Consider the following 4578-nt stretch of genomic DNA (forward strand, 5'->3'; position numbering starts at 1 on the left):
GTCTTTGAATAAACAATGAGTTCATGTAAAAAAAAAATCCTAGGTTTCTTCAGTATTCTTTATATGATATGGTTTCTAAGACCTTTCCACCAAGTTGACTTGCTCTGTACTTTGTGAAGATTATCCGGGTGTCGTGTAGAGCAATAGCTGTTAAATTCCAGTGTGCTAGAATAGACTCACCCTGGTGCTTGTTAAAAATGGAGATAAATGGACCCCAGCCTCAGAGAGTCTGACTTAATAGAGCTCAGGTGGGGTTCTGGAAGTTTTAATTAATGCCACCTGGTAATTCTGATGCAAAAGGTGTCTGGACTTCCTTTTTGAGAAATATTACCTAAAATGTAGTACTAACAGATCTCTGAATTCCTTTCCAAAAGGCCTCAGCGGGTGATAAAGACAACTGTGTAACACAACACACAGCAGGGTGAATTGAGTTTCAGGGAACACAGGCTGGGGAGGGCATGCCAACCTTTAGCACAATGGATGGAGCAGGGCCAGGTTTGGAGGGCTCTGCCCTGAACTGGGGGACTGGTTCACTGGGTGGAAAAGAGTGTGAAGGGAGGAGGGGTAGAAGGAAAACAGTAATATATACTACTAACAACAAGTTAAAGAAATAACTACCTGTTTCTAAGGTAAAAAGAATGCTTGTAAATAACTTTTGGGTTCAAAGAAAATCAAAATTGATATTAAAGACAATACTGAGAACATTACATAGCAAAACCTATAGCATACAGAAAGTAGTACTAAAAAAAAAACCCACATAGCTTTAGATATGCTCTTTGAAAACATGAAAGATTGAAAATCAATGAACCAAATATTAAACTAAATAAGTTAGACAATATCAACAATAATCCTAAAAAAAGGATGAAATTAAAAGAGAAATGGGCCCTGGCCGGTTGGCTCAGCGGTAGAGCGTTGGCCTAGAGTGCGGAGGACCCGGGTTTGATTCCCGGCCAGGGCACACAGGAGAAGCGCCCATTTGCTTCTCCACCCCTCCGCCGCGCTTTCCTCTCTGTCTCTCTCTTCCCCTCCCGCAGCCAAGGCTCCATTGGAGCAAAGATGGCCCGGGCGCTGGGGATGGCTCTGTGGCCTCTGCCTCAGGCGCTAGAGTGGCTCTGGTCGCAACATGGCGACGCCCAGGTCGGGCAGAGCGTTGCCCCTGGTGGGCGTGCCGGGTGGATCCCGGTCGGGCGCATGCGGGAGTCTGTCTGACTGTCTCTCCCTGTTTCCAGCTTCAGAAAAATGAAGGAAAAAAAAAAAAAAGAAATGAAGTTGGAAACAAGCAATTAAAAGTATACTTGATTATATATCCTAACACCAACTCTTTGAAAGACCAATAAAACAGACACATTTTGGCAAGTTTGATAAAAAGAGAAGGAATGACAAAGAAGGAAAGAAAATTCAAAACAACATTGGGGATGAAAAGGGGATGTAATCACAGAAAGAGTGAAGATTTAAACAGCATAGGAATGTTTTGTGTTACATTTTATAGTAATAAATTTAAAATCTAAGCAAAACTGAGATATTTCTATAAAAATACAAACCAAAATTGACTCAAAGGAGGTAGAAAATCTATTAGCTTAGTAACCATAAAAGAAATTGAAAAAGGTAGTAAAGAAACGTATTCAAAAAGGAAAGGAGTGGCCCTAGCCGGTTGGCTCAGCGGTAGAGCGTCGGCTTGGCGTGTGGGGGGACCGGGGTTCGATTCCCGGCCAGGGCACATAGGAGAAGTGCCCATTTGCTTCTCCACCCCCCCCCTTCCTCTCTGTCTCTCTCTTCCCCTCCCGCAGCCAAGGCTCCATTGGAGCAAAGATGGCCCGGGCGCTGGAGATAGCTCCTTGGCCTCTGCCCCAGGCGCTGGAGTGGCTCTGGTCACGGCAGAGCATCGCCCCCTGGTGGGCAGAACGTCACCCCCTGGTGGGCGTGCTGGGTGGATCCCGGTCGGGTGCATGCGGGAGTCTGTCTGACTGTCTCTCCCCGTTTCCAGCTTCAGAGAAAAAAAAAAAGGAAAGGAGTACAATGTGTACACACTTTACTGAACTGTAACATAAAGATGGTTAAGATGGTAAATTTTGTATTATGTGTGTTTTTCAACAATTACAAAAATTTTCTATAAAAGATAAAAGATCTCAGGTCTCGGTGATTTTATGGGCAAGTTATAGAAAAACTTGAGATAAATTTATTTGTTACTTATACAATACTATAACACAAAAAGTAATGAAACACTTGCAATATATTTCTACATGGTTAACCTAACCTTGACAAGGAAAACAAAAAGTATATAGCACAAGAAGGTCTTACATCAATCTCACTTGTAACTATAAAAATCAAAATGGAAATATTAGCAATTTAAATTCAGCAATGGGCTAAAAGAAAAATACATCTTAGACATCTGCTAGACTATTCTGCTAGACAATATGCACCACAAGGAGTTGTCAGTTCCTTAATACATGCCAAGTGCCCAGAAAAGTTCTTGACATATATTAGGTACATAAATTTTTGTTGAATTAAATGAACTGAATTAACCAAATAGTATTAATTCCAGTAATGCAAGTATGGTTGATATTAAGGAATATGTTCACTAAGAACAAAAAATAAAGATAATCCTATAAGACGCTGAAAAGAGTTCAGTGCCTGTTCCTGATCAAAGCTATTATAAGCTAGGAAAAGGAAATTGCCTTAATTCGATGAGGGCTTTCTATTTAAAATCTTAATGGAACATCATACTTTATTATGAAACATTAGAAGCCTTTTTACTAATAAGACAAGAACACCTGCTGTTAGTAACCACTGTTCTTCAATAATATACTAGAGGTCTTAGACAAATATAAGAAATAAAAGAGGTAAATACTGGAAAGGAGGAGACAAAATCATTACAAGCAGGCAATCTGATTGCCTATTTAGATGATATAAGACAGCCAATAAAACACTAGTTAGAATTAATAAAAGAAGGCAATTAAATGGCTTAAAATAACATATACAAAATCAAATTCTTCCTGTATGCCAGCAATAAATAATGAAACATAGAATGGAAATTTCTTATATATAAGAAAAAAAAGTGTAAACTCCTTGAGAAATGTATAAGACATATGAAAAAATTGTACATATTTCTTGAAAGATAATTGAAAACATTTTTAATAAATGAAGAGAAAAGGCAATCTTGGATGGAAAAATTCAACATTATTGAGTAACGTCAATCTCTCTTATTAATCTCTAAATTCAATGTAATCTCAATCAAGACCCAAATGAAAATTTTAGGGAGGGTAGAGACTTGACATATAAAGAGAGAATATAGACAAAATAGACAATTAAGGAAATATTTTCTTGTAAAGAGTAATGGGTAGCAGATGGAACTGGAAGGTCTTGCTCTACCAGACATTAGACCAGTGTTTCCCAAACTTTTTTGTGCCGTGCCCCACCTTAACCTTTCTAAAATTTTTATGACCCCCCCCTATGTAACATACATAATTTTTAACATTAAAAATTGATTTGTTCACTTAATAAACATAAATGATAGGTTCTAGGAAGAAATCACTATGAAATTGTTAACAAAACACAGTAAGTAAAATTTCAAAACATAAAATGAAAAACAGAAACTTAAATTTCAAATAATTTTAATACAGATTTTTCTATATTAATTTATTATTTTAATTTAGTGTGATCCTTGCGCTTGATGCTTGCTGCACAGAGATTTTATATTAGGTTCCAATTTGGTTAGCTTTAGTCTCAAGTCTCCACGTTGTGTTATATCCAGCCGATTTCTTTTTTTTACCAGTAAATCATTTACAGCACTAAATCCACATTCAGCTAAAAATGAAGATGGAAACGGTAGCAATAGTTTTCTCGCACATTTGGTTGAATTTGGGTATTTCATTTCTGTTTCCTCACAAAGCCATGCCATCGCTCCTTTGATATTAAATAAAGCTTTAACTGACTCATCATTTTGCAATTCTGTGAGTTCTTCTTGATACTGCATATTTGATATATCAGACAAATCCACTAACATTGGCTGCATCATCCATGTTGGGAAATCAATTTGTTTTAAATCAGAAAATCTTTCTTTTAAATCAGCCGATAGAATATTCAAATGATTGACAAGAACAAGTAAAGCGGTATCAGTTACTTCACATTTTTGGAGCCAATGAAACTGTTTAAAGTTTTTGTTGTTAATATGTTTCTGACATAACTCAATATTGGTAATGAAACCAAATATCTTTGCTTTTGCATCGACAAGAGTTTTATTTGTTCCTTGAAGTTGCTTATTTAATATATTTAGTTTTTCAAAGATATCAGCTAAATAACTCACAAATGCTTTACCATCTATTTTTAACAGATACTTCATTTCAGGTTTGTCGCTTAAAAAATCACTAAGAGTATCAAACAGTTCCATAAATCTTTTCAAACAGTTTCCTTTAGGTAGCCATCTTACTTCAGTATGAAGTAAAACTCTCACATGGTCTTCATTTTGTTTTTCACAAAATAGCTTGAAAAGATGCTCCCATTTGGCACTAGCTTTAATAGCATTAACACACTTTATTACTGTATGTAATACTTCATTCAGAACAGGCGAGATGTTTTTAG

General features: G+C 36.8%; 1 non-coding gene across 1 annotated transcript; it reads left to right on the forward strand.

Moving 5' to 3' along the window:
• Positions 1 to 882: 882 nt before the first annotated feature.
• Positions 883 to 958, forward strand: TRNAS-AGA (transfer RNA serine (anticodon AGA)). The gene has a single exon. It is a non-coding gene; the product is annotated as a tRNA-Ser (tRNA).
• The last annotated feature ends 3620 nt before the right edge of the window (positions 959 to 4578 follow it).

The sequence above is a fragment of the Saccopteryx bilineata genome, chromosome 3 (genome assembly GCF_036850765.1).
Source record: "Saccopteryx bilineata isolate mSacBil1 chromosome 3, mSacBil1_pri_phased_curated, whole genome shotgun sequence".
Classification (NCBI taxonomy): domain Eukaryota; kingdom Metazoa; phylum Chordata; class Mammalia; order Chiroptera; family Emballonuridae; genus Saccopteryx; species Saccopteryx bilineata.